We start from the raw sequence: 18,610 nt of genomic DNA on the forward strand, positions 1-18,610 counted from the left end.
CCTTGAGTAGCTGGGATTATAGGTGCCTGCCACCACGCCCAACTAATTATTGTGTTTTCAGTAGAGATGGGGTTTCACCATTTTGGCCAGGTCTCGAACTCCTGACCTCAGGTGATCTACTCACCTTGGTCTCCCAGAGTGTTGGGATTACAGGCGTTAGCCACTGCACCTGGCCCTATCCTGTCTTTTAAATGATTTAATTGATTTTTTTTTCCTTGGGCTTGCCCTGAAGTGAGACCAAGTGCAGTGGTACAATCATAGCTCAGCACATTCTAGACTTTCCAGGCTCAAGTGATCCTCCTATGTCAGCTTCCTGAGCAGCTCGGACTACAGGCACTGGCCATCATTCCTAGTTAATTTTAAAATTTTATTTTCATTTCTTTTAGAGACAGAGCCTTCCTGTGTTACCCAGGCTGGTCTTGAACCTGAACTCAAGCAATTCTCCCATTTTGGCCCTTCAGAGTGCTGGGATTACAGGTGTGAACCACCATCCCCAGCCTACAAAACATTTCTGAAAGAAAGAAGATCTAAATAAATAGAAAATAGCTTTCATTCATGGATCATAAGGTGTAATTGTCAAGTTGGCAGTATTCTGGAAATTGATCTACACGTTAGACGTAATCCCTTTCAGAATCCCAGTTCAGCCGGGCGCGGTGGCTCATGCCTGTAATCCCAGCACTTTGGGAGGCCGAGCTGGGTGGATTACGAGGTCAAGAGATCGAGAACATCCTGGTCAACATGGTGAAACCCCATCTCTACTAAAAATACAAAAAATTAGCTGGGCATGGTGGCACGTGCCTGGAATCCCAGCTACTCAGGAGGTTGAGGCAGGAGAATTGCCTGAAAACCCAGGAGGCGAAGGTTGTGGTGAGCCAAGATCGCGCCATTGCACTCCAGCCTGGGTAACAAGAGCGAAACTCCATCTCAAAAAAAAAACAAAAACAAAAACAAAAAAAGGAATCCCAGTTTATTTCATTGTAGAAATTGATAGTTCAATTTGGAAATTCACATGGAATTGCAAAGGACCCACAATAGCTAAATCTTGAAAAAGAACAAAGCAGGAAAACTCATACTTTGTGATTTTAAGACATACTATCAAACAACTATAATCAAGACAACATTGCCAGGCACAGTGGCTCATGCCTGTAATCCCAACACTTTGGGAGGCCAAGGCTGGCAGATCACTTGAGGTCAGGAGTTTGAGACTAGCATGGGCAATATGGCAAAATCTCCTCTCTACTAAAAATACAAAAATTAGCCTGGTGTGGTGGTGGGTGTCTGTAATCTCAGCTACTCAGGAGGCTGAGGTAGGAGAATCACTTGAACCTGGGAGGTGGAGGTTGTAGTGCGTCAGGAGCACGCCATTGCATTCCAGCCTAGGCCACACGGTGTCTCTGTCCCCCACGCCCCCAAAAACATTAATTCAAAATGGATCAAAGGACCAGGTGCGGTGTAAACCACCTCTGTAAAGTCCTTTAGGATGCCGAGGTGGATGGATCACTTGAGGCCAGGAGTTCAAGACCAGTCTGGCCAACTTGGTGAAATGCTGTTTGTATTAAAAATGCAAAACTTAGGCCAGCGTGGTGGCTCATGCCTGTAATCCTAGCATTTTAGGAGGGTGAGGCAGGCAGGTCACTTGAGGCCACAAGACTAGTCTGGCCAAACCCTGTCTCTGCTAAAAAGAAAACAATTAGCTGGGTATGGTGGCATGCATTTATAGCCCCAGCTACTCTGGAGGCTGAGACATGAGAATTACTTGAACCCGGGAAGTGGAGGTTGCAGTGAGCCGAGATTACACCACTGTATTCCAGCCTGGGTGACAGAGGAAGACTGTCAAAAAAAAAAAAAAAAAAAAAAAAGAATGGGGATGAAATTAGAACCTTCTTACGCTGTTGGTAAGAACGTAAAATGGTGCAGTCAGTTTGAAAAACAAAGTAGTTAGCCAGGCATGGTGGGTGGTACTTGTAATCCTACCACTTTGGGATACCAAGGAGGGAGGATCACTTGAAGACCAGCCTGGGCAACAAAGTGAGACTCTTTCTCTACAAAAAATTTAAAAATTAGCCAGGTGTGGTTACTCGCACCTGTAGTCCCAATTACTTGGGAGGCTGAGGTGGGAGGATCGCTTGAGCCTGGGAGAGACTATACTGAGGTATGATTGCATCACTGCACCTCCAGCCTCGTAGTCAAAGTGAGACCCTCTTTCAAAAAAAGAAAGAAATTAACTGGGTGCGGTAGCATGCCTCTATAGCAGGCATCCCCAAACTTTTTACACAGGGGGCCAGTTCACTGTCCCTCAGACCGTTGGAGGGCTGCCGCATACTGTGCTCCTCTCATGGACCACCAATGAAAGACGTGCCCCTTCCTGAAGTGTGGCGGGGGGCTGGATAAATGGCCTCAGGGGGCCCCATGCGGCCCGCGGGCCGTAGTTTGGGGATGCCTGCTCTATAGTCACAGCTACTTGAGAGGCCAAGGTGTCAGGGTTGCTTGAGCCCAGAATTTTGAGGTTGCAGTTAGCTATGATTGTGCCTGAGCGACAGAGACCCAGTCTCAAGAAAGATAGAAAGAAAAACGTTGTGGCAGTTCCTCAAACAATTAAACACAGAGTTACCATATGACCCAGCAATTCAACTTAGACATGTCTTCCCAAGAGAAATGAAAACATAGGTTTATAAGAAAAACTTATATGTGAGTGTTTATAGTATTTATTATTCATGATAGCCAGAAGGTAGAAACAGTTCATATACATCAGCTGATGAATGGATAAACAAAATGTGGTCTATCCATACTATGGAATTATTTGGAAATAAAATAGAATGAAGTACCATGGGTGGAGCTTGAAAACATTATGCTAAGTTAAAGAAACCAACCACAAAAGAACACATATAATTCTGTTCTTATGCAAGTCTAGAATAGGCACATCTACAGAGACAGAGTAGATTAGTGGTTGCTTAGGGCTGGCAAAAGTAGGTGGGGTATAAAGCAAAAACAAAGTGGATGGGTATAGGGAGTGATAGCTGAAGGATACAAGGTTTTATTTATGAAGTGATGAAAATATTCTAAAACTGATGTTGGTTGTACAACACTGAATATACTAAAAAACTACTGAATTGTGCACTTTGGGGGAATTTTAGGGTATATGAATTATATATCAATAAAGCTGTTTTTTAAAAAAAACCTTAGGCAAATATAAACAATGGGCATTGACTGTGTTCCAGGAAAACTTTATGGACACAGAAATTTGAATTTAACAGAATTTTCATTTTTTGTTTTTGTTTTTGTTTTTGTTTTTGTTTTTGAATTTAACATAATTTTCACAAGAAATTTTTTTTGAAAATCGTTAAAAAATGTAAAAATCCGGCTGGGCGCGGTGGCTCATGCCTGTAATCCCAGCACTTTAGGAGGCCGAGGCGAGTGGATCATGAGGTCAAGAGTGCAAGATCAGCCTGGCCAAGATGGTGAAACCTTGTCTCTACTAAAATACAGGTGTGGTGGTAGGCGCCTGTAATCCCAGCTACTTGGGAGGCTGAGGCAAAGAATTGCTTGAACCCTGGATGCGGAGGTTGCAGTGAGCCAACATTGCACCACTGCACTCCAGTCTGGGCAAAGAAGAAGTGAGATTCTGTCTCAAAAAATAAATAAATAACGGCCATCACCTAAGCGGGAGCTGCCAAAATGAAGTTCAATCCCTTTGTGACTTCCGACCGAAGCAAGAATCGCGAAAGGCGTTTCAATGCACCGTCCCACATTCGCAGGAGGATTATGACCTCCCCTCTTTCCAAAGAGCTGAGACAGAAGCAGAACGTGCGATCCACGCCCATCCGAAAGGATGACGAAGTTCAGGCTGTACGAGGACACTATAAAGGTCAGCAGATTGGCAAAGTCGTCCAGGCTTACAGGAAGAAATACGTAATCTACATTGAACGGGTGCAGCGGGGGCTAATGGCACAACTGTCCATGTAGGCATTCACCCCAGCAAGGTGGTTATCACTAGGCTAAAACTGGACAAAGACCGCAAAAAGATCCTTGAACGGAAAGCCAAATCTCACCAAGTAGGAAAGGAAAAGGGCAGATACAAGGAAGAAACAATTGAGAAGATGCAGGAATAAAGTAATCTTGTATACAAGCTTTGATTAAAACTTGAAACGAGAATAAATAAATAAATAAATAAATAAATAAATAAAATAAAATTAGCTGAGTATGGTGGCTTATGCCTGTAATCCCAGCTACTCAGGAGGCTGAAGCAGGAGAATCGCCTGAACCCAGGAAGCAGAGATTTCGGTGAGCCGAGATCACCCCACTGCACTCCAGCCTGGACAACAAGAGAGAAACTCCATCTTAAAAATAAAAAGAGAAGTAAAAATCATTCTTAGCTATCAGGCCACACAGAAATAGGTGGTGGGTTGGATTTGTCCTGTGGTCCATAATTTGCTGATCTCTGACCTAAGTTACTATTTGATAGATGTTAGATGTTGTGAGAGGGTATGAGAGACTAGACAGTAAGGAAAGAGGGGTTTGGGGTTTGTTTGCTTTTTTGTTTTTTTTTTCCTGAGACAGAGTCTCACTCTGGTGCCCAGGCTAGAGTGCAGTGGGGCAATCTTGGCTCACTGTAACCTCCACCTACTGGGTTCAAGTGATTCTCCTGCCTCAGCCTCCCAAATAGCTGGGATTACAGGTATATGCCACCACGCCCGGCTAATTTTTGTATTTTTAGTAGAGACGAGGTTTTGCCTTGTTAGGCTGTTCTTGAACGCCTGACTTCAGGTGTTCTGCCCTCCTTGGCCTCCCAAAATGGTGGGATTACAGGTGTGAACTACCGTGTCCAGCTAGGAAATGGATTTTTTTTTTTTTTTTTTTTGAGACGGAGTTTCGTTCTTGTTACCCAGGCTGGAGTGCAATGGCACGATCTCGGCTCACCGCAACCTCCGCCTCCTGGGTTCAGGCAATTCTCCTGCCTCAGCCTCCCAGGTAGCTGGGATTACAGGCACACGCCACCATGCCCAGCTTTTTTGTATTTTCAGTAGAGACGGGGTTTCACCATGTTGACCAGGATGGTCTCGATCTCTTGACCTCGTGATCCACCCGCCTTGGCCTCCCAGAGTGCTGGGATTACAGGCGTGAGCCACCGCGCCCGGTCGGAAATGGATTTTTTAAATGACATTTCTTCAGCCATAATTTTGCCAGGAAAAGCTTTTCTTTTTTCTTCATTAAGCAGATCTCAGACCCAAAGATGACGGACAATATTACCAGCTAGAGCAAGGTTTTTCAACCTTGGCACTATTGACATTTTGGCTGAATAATTATTTGTTGTGGGGAGCTGTCTTGTGTATTCTAGGATGTTCAGCAGCATCTCTGCCTTCTACCTACTAGATGTCAGTAGCATTCCCCCACCCCACTCCAGTTGTTGTGACAACCAAAAATATCTTCAGAAATTGTCAAGTGTCTCTGGGATATGGAAGACACCCTCCTAATCTCCTCTTTGTCCCTACGCAGCCTCCATGACCACATTGAGAACCACTCATCTATAGAAAAGGATAATAGTAGTGACATTCAGAGAGGCAGGATGGCGTAGCGCAAAGCTTGCCAAACCTTAATGTTTACATAAATGACCTGGGGAATCTTGGAAAAATGTAGGTTCTGGTTCAGCAGTTCGGGGATGGAACTGAGAATTCTGTATTAAAAACAAACTCTTTTTTTTTTTTTTGAGATGGAGTTTCGCTCTTGTTACCCAGGCTGGAGTGCAATGGCACGATCTCGGCTCACCGCAACCTCCGCCTCCTGGGCTCAGGCAATTCTCCTGCCTCAGCCTCCTGAGTAGCTGGGATTACAGGCACGCGCCACCACGCCCAGCTAGTTTTTTTGTATTTTTAGTAGAGACAGGGTTTCACCATATTGACCAGGATGGTCTCGATCTCTGGACCTCGTGATCCACCCGCCTCGGCCTCCCAAAGTGCTGGGATTACAGGCTTGAGCCACCGCGCCCGGCCTTAAAAACAAACTTTTAGGTGTTGATGCCTCCTACTCCAAGGACCACACTTTGAATAGCAGAGCAGTAGTAGAACGTACATGGGCTTTGAAAGAAGACAGAGCTGGGCTTGAATTCTAGCTAAATTACTTCTACTTTGGACAAGATACATAGCTCTCTGGTCTTTATTTTCTCATTGGTAAAATGGGACTACTAATGCTGACCCTGAAGAGTTCTAATGAGGATTCATGGAATGCATAGTCCCTGGCAAAAAGGAAGATATGGAAGGGACTATAATTGGCCTAATGTAGGAGGCTCTGGTTACCTTGGGCACTACCCTGTTTGTGATTTATCAAGCCATTACACCCCACTGAACCTCAGAATTCCTGTGGAAAAACCTGTTTGTAAACCATGTTCACATATTCTGTTGAAAGTAATTATCGTTTGATTTATGATGATAAGGCTCAGATAAGTGATTGATTTTACTCTCCTTGTTTTTTATGTTGTCCATTAACTGAGCAAGGTGCTGATGCAAGGGGATGGCAGATGCATTTTGAAGAAAAAAGGAGAGAGAGAGTACTTATAGAATTCTTTTTTTTTTTTTTTTTTGAGATGGAGTTTCGCTCTCCTTACCCAGGCTGGAGTGCAATGGTGCGATCTCGGCTCACCGCAACCTCCGCCTCCTGGGTTCAGGCAATTCTCCTGCCTCAGCCTCCTGAGTAGCTGGGATTACAGGCACGCACCACCATGCCCAGCTAATTTTTTGTATTTTTAGTAGAGACGGGGTTTCACCATGTTGACCAGGATGGTCTCGATCTCTCGACCTTGTGATCCACCCGCCTCGGCCTCCCAAAGTGCTGGGATTACAGGCTTGAGCCACCGCGCCCGGCTTACTTATAGAATTCTTGACTTTATTGAGGTCAAATGTAGGTGGCTTTTCAAGAAGGACTCAATTTCAGAACCAGTGGCATTTAACGTATGAGTCATATTACCTTATGCTAATAAGTTCAGACTTTTTTTCTTTTTACTGCAGAGAGAGGGGTAAAAAATCTCTTTCCTGCACTACTTGCTGCATTGCACAATTGGCTGGATGCTTTGGAAGATTTTTCCACTTGAAAGATTTGTTATTTGTCATTTTGAGAAAGTGGGTGCTGAGTGTAATTTGCCAGGAGACTAAACGGTTATGTTATTTCTTATTTAGGCTGGAATTTTACTCTAATAATTCAATCTATCAGTAAGAAAAGCCAAATGGGAAGTTGTGAGATCCTAATACTATCTTATGTTGAAAACAAAGCCTCCTTCTCCTGTTATTTGGCATTCTAAATGTTTCCACATACCCAAGTGGGATTATGATTGGATTAAATACCAACATTACAGATCATTCCAGCATACAAGTGGACACAAGTTGTCCATAATGGAAGGAACTTTCAAAAGGGGAAGACAGGTAGAACTGTTCTGGCAATTTCGTAAAACCTTAAATCCTAGACTCCTAGGACCAGGCAAACATCACCTTCAAAGATGTAAACTCTGGAAGGCAGTGTAGTTATACAGGGTAATAGTTGCATACTCTGTATTAGTGCACCAAGAAATATCTATTCCTGTTTCAGAAGAAAGACTGTTATCTACTTTTTTTTTTTTTTTTTTTTTTTTGAGACAGAGTCTCGCTTTGTTGCCCAGGCTGGAGTGCAATGGTGTGATCTCAGCTCATTGCAAACCTCCATCTCCTGGGTTCAAGTGATTCTCCTGCGTTAGCCTCTTGAGTAGCTGGCATTACAGGCATGTACCGCTACACCCGGCTAATTTTGTATTTTTAGTAGAGACAGGGTTTGTCCATGTTGGTCAGGCTGGTCTCAAACTCCTGACCTCAGGTGATCTGCCTGCCTCGGCCTCCCAAAGTGCTGGGATTATAGGCGTGAGCCACCATGCCAGGCCTGTTATCTACCTTTTTTACCGCTTTGCTCTCCCATGGTTTCTTTCTTTCTTTTTCTTTCTTTCTTTCCCTTCCTTTCTTTTCTTTCTTTTTTAAAAAACAAAGTCTCTCTCTGTCACCAGGCTGGAGTGCAGTGGCACGATCTCGGCTCACTGCAACCTCTGCCTCCTGGGTTGAAGTGATTGTCTTGCCTCAGCCTCCTGAGTAGCTGGGATTACCACCATGCCCAGCTAATTTTTGTATTTTTAGTAGAGACGAGGTTTCGCCATGTTGGTCAGGCTGGTCTCGAACTCCTGACCTTGTGATCCACCTGCCTCAGCCTCCCAAAGTGCTGGGATTACAGGCATAAGCCACTGCCCTTAGCCTCTCCCACGTTTTTTTTTTTTTTTTTTTTTTTTTTTCCCCCCCGCAAGAGGCAGTCTTGCTCTTTTCACCCAGACTGGAGTACAATGGCATGATCTCGGCTCACTGCAACCCCTGCGTCCTAGGTTCAAATAATTCTCCTGCCTCAGCCTCCTGAGTAGCTGGGATTACAGGTGGGCACCACCATGCCCAGCTAATTTTTGCATTTTTAGTAGAGACAGGATTTCATCATGTTCGTCAGGCTGGTCTTGAACTCCTGAGCTCATGATCCACCTACCTCAGCCTCCCAAAGTGCTGGAATTACAGGCATGAGCCACCACACTGGGCCTCTCCCATGGGTTTTAAGCAGTGCCTGTGGATGGCATGGGTGCCACACCTCAGGTCTAGGACATGGACAGGCAGGGGTGAGTGATGAATGTATGTGAGCTAATGAAGGTGTGAAAAGAAGGAAGTAGAACGGACGCTGGCTAGTGCTCCCCTAGACCCCATTCTGCCTTTGTGTGGGATGAAGTGCTAGGGACTATCAGTTACTTTGTGCTAGGTACCATGCTAAATGCTTTAAATGAATACTACTTCATTTGATATAACTGAGACTCATTTATTCATTCAAGAGATATTACAAAATAGGCCAAGCACCGTAGCTCACACCTATAATCCCAGCACTTTATTGAGGTAAGACGTAGCCAAGGCAGCCAAATCACTTGAGTCCAGGAGTTCGAGACCAGTCTGGGCAACAAGGTGAAACCCTGTCTCTACTAAAAATATGAAGATTAGCCAGGCGTCGTGATAGGTGCCTGTAGTCCAGCTACTTGGGAGGCTAAGGCAGGAGAATTGTTTGAATCCAGGAGGCGGAGATGGCAGTGAGCTGAGATTGCGCCACCACACTCCAGCCTGGGTGACAAGAGTGAAACTCTATCTCAAAAAAAAAAAAAAAAAAAAAAGGTATTATAAAATAATTAGGCATGGTTGGGCGCACCTTTAGTTCTGGCTACTTGGGAGGCTGAGACAGGAGGATCACTTGAGCTCAGGAGTTTGAGGCTGCAGTGAGCTATGTTCCTGTCACTGCATGAAGCCTGGGTGACAGAATGAGACTTTGTCTCTTTTATTTATTTATTTTTTAAAATAGAGACGGTTGGCTGGGTATGGTGGCTCATTCCTGTAATCTCAGCACTTTGGGAGGCTGAGGCGGGTGGATCCTTGAGGTCAGGAGTTCAAGACTAGGCTGGCTAACATGGCGAAAAACCATCTCTACTAAAAATAGAAAAATCCGGCCGCAGTGGCATGTACCTGTAATCCCAGCTACTTGAGAGGCTGAGGCAGGATAATTGCTCGAACCTGGAAGGTGGAGATTGCTTGAGATTGAGCCACTGCACGCCAGCCTGGGTGACGGGGTGAGACAGGGTCTCCCTACATTGGTTGCCCAGGCTAGTCTTAAAGTCCTGGGCTCCAGGGATCCTCCTGCCTCAGCCTCCCAAAGTGCTAGGATTATAGGTGTGAACCATCATGCCCAGCTCTGTGATTTACTGGGTGCCCACATGGACCAGGCAGAGAATATCTCCTAGCAATGATCGAGGGCTCCTTTGGACCTAGGTTCTGTAACTGGCTTCATCTTTAAGCGGGGGGAAATGGAAGCTCAGACAGGATCCATAGCATACTTAAAAGCTCAGTAAAGCCGTTATCTATTCTGAAAGAGGCAGAATAGGACAGGGACAGGTAGGTAATGAGAGAATAGGGAGACTAGACGGGCATACCCTTTAACTTAATAATGACCAGTAAGTGCTGCAGTTGCTTATTTGGACCTCACATTGAAGTTCTCATGTAAGTTGACCAAGTCTTAGCTCAAGGTTCAGTTTCCTTATTGGGGCCGCTGAGGCAGCATAGCCTAGAGACAAAAGCATAGGCCTCAGAGTTTGATTCCTGGCTCTGCCTCTAACCAGCTTTGCAACCTTAGACAAGTTCCTTAATCCCCTCACAAGCCTCTGTTTCCTATCTGTAAAATGGTGATTATAATAATTCTTCCCGCATAGTGTTACAAGAATTAAAATTGAGTAATTACTACTGGCAAAGTACTTAAAATAGTACCTAGCACAAGATAAGTGCTACTATATAAGGGTTGTTACCTAAAAGGAAATAACAGCCTGGGCAACACGGTGAAACCCTGTCTCTACAAAAAATACAAAATTAGCTGGATGTGGTGGTGTGCACCTGTGGTCCTAGTGTCTCGGGAGGCTGAGGTGGAAGGATCACCTGGACCTGGGAGTTCAGTGCTGCTGTGAGCTGCCTGATTGCACTACTGCACTCCAGCCTGGGTGACAGAGTGAGACCTTGTCTCAAAAAATAAATAAATAAAATAAATTTTAAAAAATAAAAAGGAAAGGCCGGGCGTGGTGGCTCAAGCCTGTAATTCCAGCACTTTGGGAGGCCGAGGCGGGCGGATCACAAGGTCAAGAGATTGAGACCAGCCGGGTGCAGTGGCTCAAGCCTGTAATCCCAGCACTTTGGGAGGCCGAGGCGGGTGGATCACGAGGTCAAGAGATCGAGACCATCCTGGTCAACATGGTGAAACCCCATCTCTACTAAAAATATAAAAAATTAGCTGGGCATGGTGGTGCGTGCCTGTAATCCCAGCTACTCAGGAGGCTGAGGCAGGAGAATTGCCTGAACCCGGGAGGCAGAGGTTGCGGTGAGCCAAGATTGCGCCATTGCACTCCAGCCTGGGTAACAAGAGCGAAACTCCGTCTCAAAAAAAAAAAAAAAAAAAAAAAAAAGAGATTGAGACCATCCTGGTCAACATGGTGAAACCCCGTCTCTACTAAAAATACAAAATTAGCCAGGTGTGGTGGCACATGCCTGTAGTCCCAGCTACTCTGGAGGCTGAGGCAGGAGAATCGCTTGAACCTGAGAGGTGGAGATTATGGTGAGCCAAGATTGCACCATTGCACTCCATCCTGAGTGACAGAACCAGAGTCCATCTTTTTTTTTTTTTTTTTTTTTGAGACGGAGTTTCACTCTTGTTACCCAGGCTGGAGTGCAATGGCGCGATCTCGGCTCACCGCAACCTCCGCCTCCTGGGTTCAGGCAATTCTCCTGCCTCAACCTCCTGGGTAGCTGGGATTACAGGCACACGCCACCATGCCCATCTAATGTTTTGTATTTTTAGTAGAGATGGCGTTTCACCATGTTGACCAAGATGGTCTCGATCTCTTGACCTTGTGATCCACCTGCCTTGGCCTCCCAAAGTGCTGGGATTACAGGTGTGAGCCACCGCACCCGGCCACCAGAGTCTATCTTTAAAAAATAAAAAAATCCACTTCCCTCTCACTGACAGTGCGGTTTTGGAAGAGCCTGTATTTAAAGCATTGGAACTTACAGAAAAGGTAGTAAGAGGGAAGGTTTAGCTTTCCAAGGTGCTCATAATCTAGACAAACAGGAAAAGATAACACAAAGAAATATGTATATATATTGAATGAGGGTGTGCTAGTTGAGAGGGAAAGAGAAATCACTGTGCTGTGGGGTGAACCATGGAGATGTGGCTTGAGCAAAGGCAGTGGGTGGAAATCCTGTGGTTTGAGCAGAGAGTGGGGGTGATGTTTTTTTTTTTTAATTGAGATAGGGTCTCACTCAGACTGGAGTGCAGTGGCGCTATCACAGCTCACTACAGACTTGACTGGCTGGGCTCAATAAATAAATTCTCCTGCCTAACCTCCCCAGTAGCTGGCACTACAGGTATGTGCCACCATACCTGGCTAATTTTGTATTTTTTTTTTGTAGAAATGGGATCCAGCTACATTGCCTAGGCTGGTCTGGAACTCCTGGGCTCAAGGGATCCTTCTGCCTCAGCCTCCCAAAGCTCTGAGATTACAGGCATGAGCCACCATGCCCAGCTAGAGATATGTGTGAATTGGTAGGTTCAGGCTAGATACTAGAGGCTCAAGAAGCCCAGGTTAAAGAGCTTGTATTCATCAGATGTGACAAAGAGCTTCGAAGTTTTTACTGTGAGTGTGATTTAAAGTGGTTTGCATGCAGAATGATTTGGAATGTCTGGGGTTTGAAGTGGGGAGAGAGAGGTTGGAAATAGGAAACAATTGAAGGCAAATGCTTTGGGCAGGATATCACATTGAAACCTGAACAGCAGTGGGACTTGCTCGGTGGGGGCTGGGACAAAACTATGCAGATGCTAAGCATCTAGTGAATCCCGGGATCAGGGGGTTCTGTGACCGAGAATGAGCAGAAGACCTAGTAGGCCTAAGATTCAGGATGTCCTGAGGTCCAGAGCCAGTCCTCAGTCTCCGAGATCAGCCAGGAAGAAGGGAATTTGGGTCAAGCCTGACCAGAGTTGAGCTCAGGAGGTCAGTCCACTTCTCATGTCTGGTTCCTGCATGCAATCAGGGTGTTACTTGTGTAAAACCATCGAGATTCCCTAAACTGCTGTCTGAACACCAGGCTTCTCGGCAGAGCACCACTGTGTGACCTTGGGCATGTCACTTACTTCCCCCAGGCCTTAGTTATTTTGAAAAATGAGGGGAGGCCCTCAGCTTTACCATCTTATTTTAGGTGATGTGGGCAGAAGAGGCTCACTGTGCTCCTCCCCCTTTCATAGTTCCTTCTTTGGTGGGAAGTAATTTCAAGACCTGAGTGATAGGTGTGAGAAAATTTAAAGGATGGGAAGAATAGTGCTTAAGGAATAAGAGCTACAGCCCTGATAGAAGGGGTAAATTGGCCTGGGAAAAGCCCTGCAGCTGCTACCTGCTTCCCAAGTGACCTTGAACTTAACTTTTTAAACCTCAGTTGCTGCATCTATAAAATGAGGAGAATAATGGTATCTTTTTTATAGGGTGTGTGTGTGTGTGTGTGCGTGTGCGTGTGTGTGCGTGTGTGTGTTTGGAGACAGAGCCTCCCTCTGTTGCCCAGGCTGGAGTGCAATGGTGTGATCTCGGCTTACTGTAACCTTCACCTCCCAGGTTCAAGCGATTCTTGTGCATCAGCCTCCTGAGTAGCTGGGATTACAGAAGCGCACCACCACGCCTGGCTAATTTCTGTATTTTTAGTAGAGACAGGGTTTCGCCATGTTGTCTAGGCTGGCCTTGAACTTTTAACCTCAAGTGATCCTCCTGCCTCAGCCTCCCAAAGTGCTGGGATTTCAGGTATGAGTCACCATACCCAGCCAGGGTTGTTCTGAGACATAAATGAGGTGGACCTTTACAGGCACTTAGTCCAGGGCCTGACCCATAGTAAGTATTTGATAAGTATTACCTACCTATGTTGTCGTGGGCTGGGAATGTGGGAACAGGAAGTGTGTCATACTAGAAAATGTGAATTTTCTTCTTAATCATTGCCTTTATTTTCTTTGAACCTTATTCAGATTATCCATGCCTTAATAATTTTAGACCCTTTAAATTCTATAATTAGTCCAAATAAATGAACTTACCTTATGCCATATTCTTATTGAAGAATCTTTTTTTTTTTTTTTTGAGACAAGAGTCTTGCTCTATCCCCCGGCTGGAGTGCAGCGGTGAGAGCTCAGCTCACTGCAACCTCTGCCTCCTGAGTTCAAGTGATTCTCCTGCCTCAGCCTCCTGAGTAGCTGGAACTACAGCACGCGCCACCACACCCAGCTAATTTTTGTATTTTTTTTTTTTTTTTTTTTTTTTTTTTGAGAAGGAGTTTCGCTCTTGTTACCCAGGCTGGAGTGCAATGGCGCGATCTCGGCTCACCGCAACCTCCGCCTCCTGGGTTCAGGCAATTCTCCTGCCTCAGCCTCCTGAGTAGCTGGGATTACAGGCACGTGCCACCATGCCCAGCTAATTTTTTGTATTTTTAGTAGAGACGGGGTTTCACCATGTTGACCAGGATGGTCTCGATCTCTCGACCTCGTGATCCACCCGCCTCGGCCTCCCAAAGTGCTGGGATTACAGGCTTGAGCCACCACGCCCGGCTAATTTTTGTATTTTTAGTAGAGACAGGGTTTCACCATGTTGGCCAGGGTGGTCTCTATCTTTTTTTTTTTGAGACGGAGTTTCGCTCTTGTTACCCAGGCTGGAGTGCACTGGCGCCATCTCGGCTCACTGCAACCTCCGCCTCCTGGGTTCAGGCAATTCTGCCTCAGCCTCCCGAGTAGCTGGGATTACAGGCATGCACCACCATGCCCAGCTAATTTTTTGTATTTTTAGTAGAGACGGGGTTTCACCATGTTGACCAGGATGGTCTCGACCTCTTGACCTCATGATCCACCCTCCTCAGCCTCCCAAAGTGCTGGGATGACAGGCGTGAGCCACTGCACCCGGCCTGGTCTCTATCTCTTGACCTCATGATCTGCCCGCCTCTGCCTCCCAAAAAATGCTGGGATTACAGGTATGAACCACTGTGCTGGTCGGATCTTCTTTTGTAGCGTGCTGTGTAATAGATCTCTATTTAGTTTGATGTCCACTGTGATAGCAGGATTCTTTTCGGATTTCTGCCGTAGTTAATTACATTGTGCATTCTTTTGTCCCTAGTGTGTTGTTTTGAAATTTTTCTTTGTTTTTGATGACTTCTCCCATTACTCATGCTAGTTTTGCATTTCTGTCCAAAAACATTTTTGGGGCTTGTTTATTTTTAATTTCACAAATTAAAGCATTTGAGGTTTTAAAAACCCAGAATTGAGTTTTCTCAGCGCTGCTTATCTTTCTAGCCAGCTGGCGACAAGGCTTCTCAATTCTTGTTAGAGGATGATGTGTTCTGTCCTTCTGTCTGTGCTTTGTTTAATCTAGATTCTAAATCCACATGTTTTAGGACATATTTAGCACGTCAAAATTTATTACCAGAGTAGTGCTGACTTCAGGGAAAAAAATGTTAATGAAATCTTCAGTCCCTTGTCTTGACTCGAGGTGCGTGTCCTAGTGCAGGAATCTCTATGGCCACTAGGTGGTGTCCGACCGCATCATTTCTAAAGACACTGCCTTGTTTCTCTTCCAACACTTTTGCTACTGTTGTCTTTTTTGCTTCTTTGCCAAATTTTGACCTATCTTTGGAAAATTTACATAGATTTTGTCTTAGTGAGTGAGCTATATTGCTTATAGCTTTCCCCTCCACCTTGCCAGTTTTTGTCTTCTTGTTTCAATAGTTTTGATGGGTTGACTTTAATATAAAACTTAAAAACTGAAGCCTGGAGTAATTATTAAACGTATCTTGACTGATGCTTTGGTTTTAAATTCACCATCAGTGCATCTTCCTACTTCTTAATCCTATTGATTTTGAGATTAAATCAGTCTCATAAATATGTTAAGTCTTCAGCCCACAGTAGTTCTCATCCATCTGCAGACATTTTTACCAGTCCTATCCACTCATGCCTATACCGTCTAATGTTATTAAGGTCAGTTTTATTGTCATTGATGACTATGAAACTCTATCAAAAGGTCAAGCTAGAAACAGAATATTCAAAACTTCTTTCCAGGCAAGGGTCTGGGTTCTAGAGAAGCTGGTTCACATGAAGGGATTATGCTCTAGCTCTGTTGTGCTGGGAGCTTTAATGCACTGTTACATACTGACCACAATTTTTACGTTGTCCAGGGAGGAGTAATCAGTTGGTTGATACTTAGTCAGGAGTTGTGTTTCATGGTCTGCTTGTTGTACCTGATGTTTAGGCATTTGAAATTTACCCTTGTGCCTTATCTGCGCTGAATTTACTATTATTTCCTATTTGTAGCACTCTGCAAAATTATTATTCTCAATATATCACACATTTGTAATCCTTGCCAATTATTGAATAGCAGCAACATGCTATGTGATAAAAACTGCTATTTTTCAGCAGCATTATCATTCCCAATTTTATTACATCGGAGAATTCTTTTTCTTTTTTGAGATGGAGTCTTGCTCTGTTGTCCAGGCTGGAGTGCAATGGTGCAATCTCAGCTCACTGCAACCTCTGCCTCCTGGGTCCATGCAATTCTTCTGCCTCAGCCTCCCGAGTAGTTGGGATTACAGGTGCCCACCACCACACCTGGCTAATTTTTGTATTTTTAGTAGAGACAGGATTTTACCATGTTGGCCAGGCTGGTCTTGAACTCTTGACCTCAGGTAATCCACCCACCTCAGCCTCCCAAAGTGCTGGGATTACAGGCTTGAGCCACCACACCTGGGAGAGTTCATTGTTATACAGTCAACTCATGATTATTCTGAGTAAGGAATATGATAGCAGACCTTGAATGAGGGAAAAGAATGTGAAACCATACATAAATTAAAGGTGAAGTCATTTATATCCCTGAAAATGGTTTTAAGATACACAGTGAAATGTTAAAAGCTTGAAAGAAAATTACCGTCGCAGTCAGAATGTGCTACATGGTTTATACAAAGACATGTCAAGCTCATAGCCTAAGACAGTGGTGGTAACCATGAAAGACCACTTGATGATTGTGGAAGCTGAGACCCAAAGAGGTTAAGTGACTTACCCAGCACAGCGGGTTTGGGTATTTTATAGCTGTTTGACAGAGCTATGATTGCTCTCATGTTGTGAGCTAAATTCCAAAGATAGAGATTGTCGTTTTTGCTTTTTGGGGGACTGTATTGCTTTCATAGCACCATGGTTGTACTATTTCTTTTTGCTTTGTCATATGTCAGTCAACTTTGAAGTGAATCTTCTTTGCTTATTATATAGTAAAATATGGTGATTGCATGGCTCCTAAGAGATTTACCAATGAAGAAACTGAGGCCCAGTTGAGCTGCATGGCAAGTCCAAGTCATAGACTTGTGTGTGGTTGAGGCAGAGAATCTAGGATACAGACCTCCCTGCCGGATTCCTGCTGCTCCCACAACTGCTCTGCACTTAAGCAGGAAAGATGCCAGAAACGGCAAGCATAAGGCCTTTTTCCCTTGAAAAACTGTAGTTCATTTGGTTTTGAAAGACTTATCAGTTTAAAAGCTCCATTTTGTGGCTTCCCAAGGTGCTGTGATTTGTTTCTTTTTTTTTTTTTTTTTTTTTTTGAGACGGAGTTTCGCTCTTGTTACCCAGGCTGGAGTGCAATGGCGCGATCTCGGCTCACCGCAACCTCTGCCTCCCGGGTTCAAGCAATTCTCCTGCCTCAGCCTCCTGAGTAGCTGGGATTACAGGCACGTGCCACCATGCCCAGCTAATTTTTTTGGTATTTTTAGTAGAGACGGGGTTTCACCATGTTGACCAGGATGGTCTCGATCTGTCGACCTCGTGATCCACCCGCCTCGGCCTCCCAAAGTGCTGGGATTACAGGCTTGAGCCACCGCGCCCGGCTGAGATTTGTTTCTTACTAGTCTTTGTTCTGTGGAAAATTTTCTTGATTCTTTGAGATTTACGTTTCCTTGCCAAGGTATTTTTAGAGAGTGGAAATCAGTATGTGTTACCAAAGGGGGAAAATATATACCTTAAGGCCTAATTATGCAATTACAATTTTAATAAAGAGTGTCATAAATTCTTGCTTCATTGCGATCATTACTTAGAAGACTGTTCTACTCAGAAGTCTCATCTAGTTATCATTGTCATCAACCTCATCAGCCAACCACAAGCATCACACAAGCATCAAGCATTTATGGAGTATCCCAGATTATGTAGCACTTGCCTGGGTTCTGGGAGACTTATTCTGTGTGTGTGTGTGTGTGTGTGTGTGTGTGTGTGTGTACCCTTGCCTTCAAGGAGTTTGTGATCTGTAGAATTGGAGGAAAGACAGGAAACTTAGGGAATGACAAGTACCTCATTTCTCAATACAGATAAACACAGACTGATTCATGTATGTGGTATTGGGGGCATGGACAGCAGGGAGACAAAGGAATGGATCTTAGAAAGGTCTGGTTACAAATAAATGGAAGCATGTAAGTTTGCTGACATGGGAGGACATAGGCTGGGTTGTAATATGGTAGGGTAATTGGCTGAAGGAGGGAGGAAGCAGTTGATGAAGAATTGAAGGCAATAATTTAAATAGATTTAGCATAATAACAGATGATTGGAGGACTGGGAGAAGAAAATTACTTGCTGTGGTTGATTATGGCAGAAACTGACAGGGCAAGAGATTAGAGTTTGAATTTTTTATAAAGAGGATCTTTCAAGTTTGTGGTATCCTTTTTTTTTTTTTTTTTTTTTTTTAAATAGAGTCTCACTGTGTCACCCAGGCTGAAGTGCAGTGGTGCAATCTCAGCTCACTGCAACCTCTGCCTCCTGGGTTCAAGCGATTCTCCTGTCTCAGCCTCCTGAGTAGCTGGGACTACAGGCACGTGCCACCACGCCCTGCTAATTTTTTTGTATTTTTAGTAGAGATGGCATTTCATCATGTTAGCTAGGATGGTCTCAATCTCCTGACCTTGTGATCTGCCTGTCTTGGCCTCCCAAAGTGCTGGGATTACAGGCATGA

General features: G+C 44.6%; 1 protein-coding gene and 1 pseudogene across 4 annotated transcripts in view; both read left to right on the forward strand.

Moving 5' to 3' along the window:
* NF2 (NF2, moesin-ezrin-radixin like (MERLIN) tumor suppressor) overlaps positions 1-18,610 on the forward strand; it is a 101,185-nt gene that overhangs the window by 13,808 nt on the left and 68,767 nt on the right. The window lies entirely within an intron of this gene.
* On the forward strand, positions 3,548-7,330 carry LOC141582557 (large ribosomal subunit protein uL24-like; annotated as a pseudogene).

This window comes from Saimiri boliviensis, chromosome 21 (genome assembly GCF_048565385.1).
Source record: "Saimiri boliviensis isolate mSaiBol1 chromosome 21, mSaiBol1.pri, whole genome shotgun sequence".
Lineage (NCBI taxonomy): Eukaryota > Metazoa > Chordata > Mammalia > Primates > Cebidae > Saimiri > Saimiri boliviensis.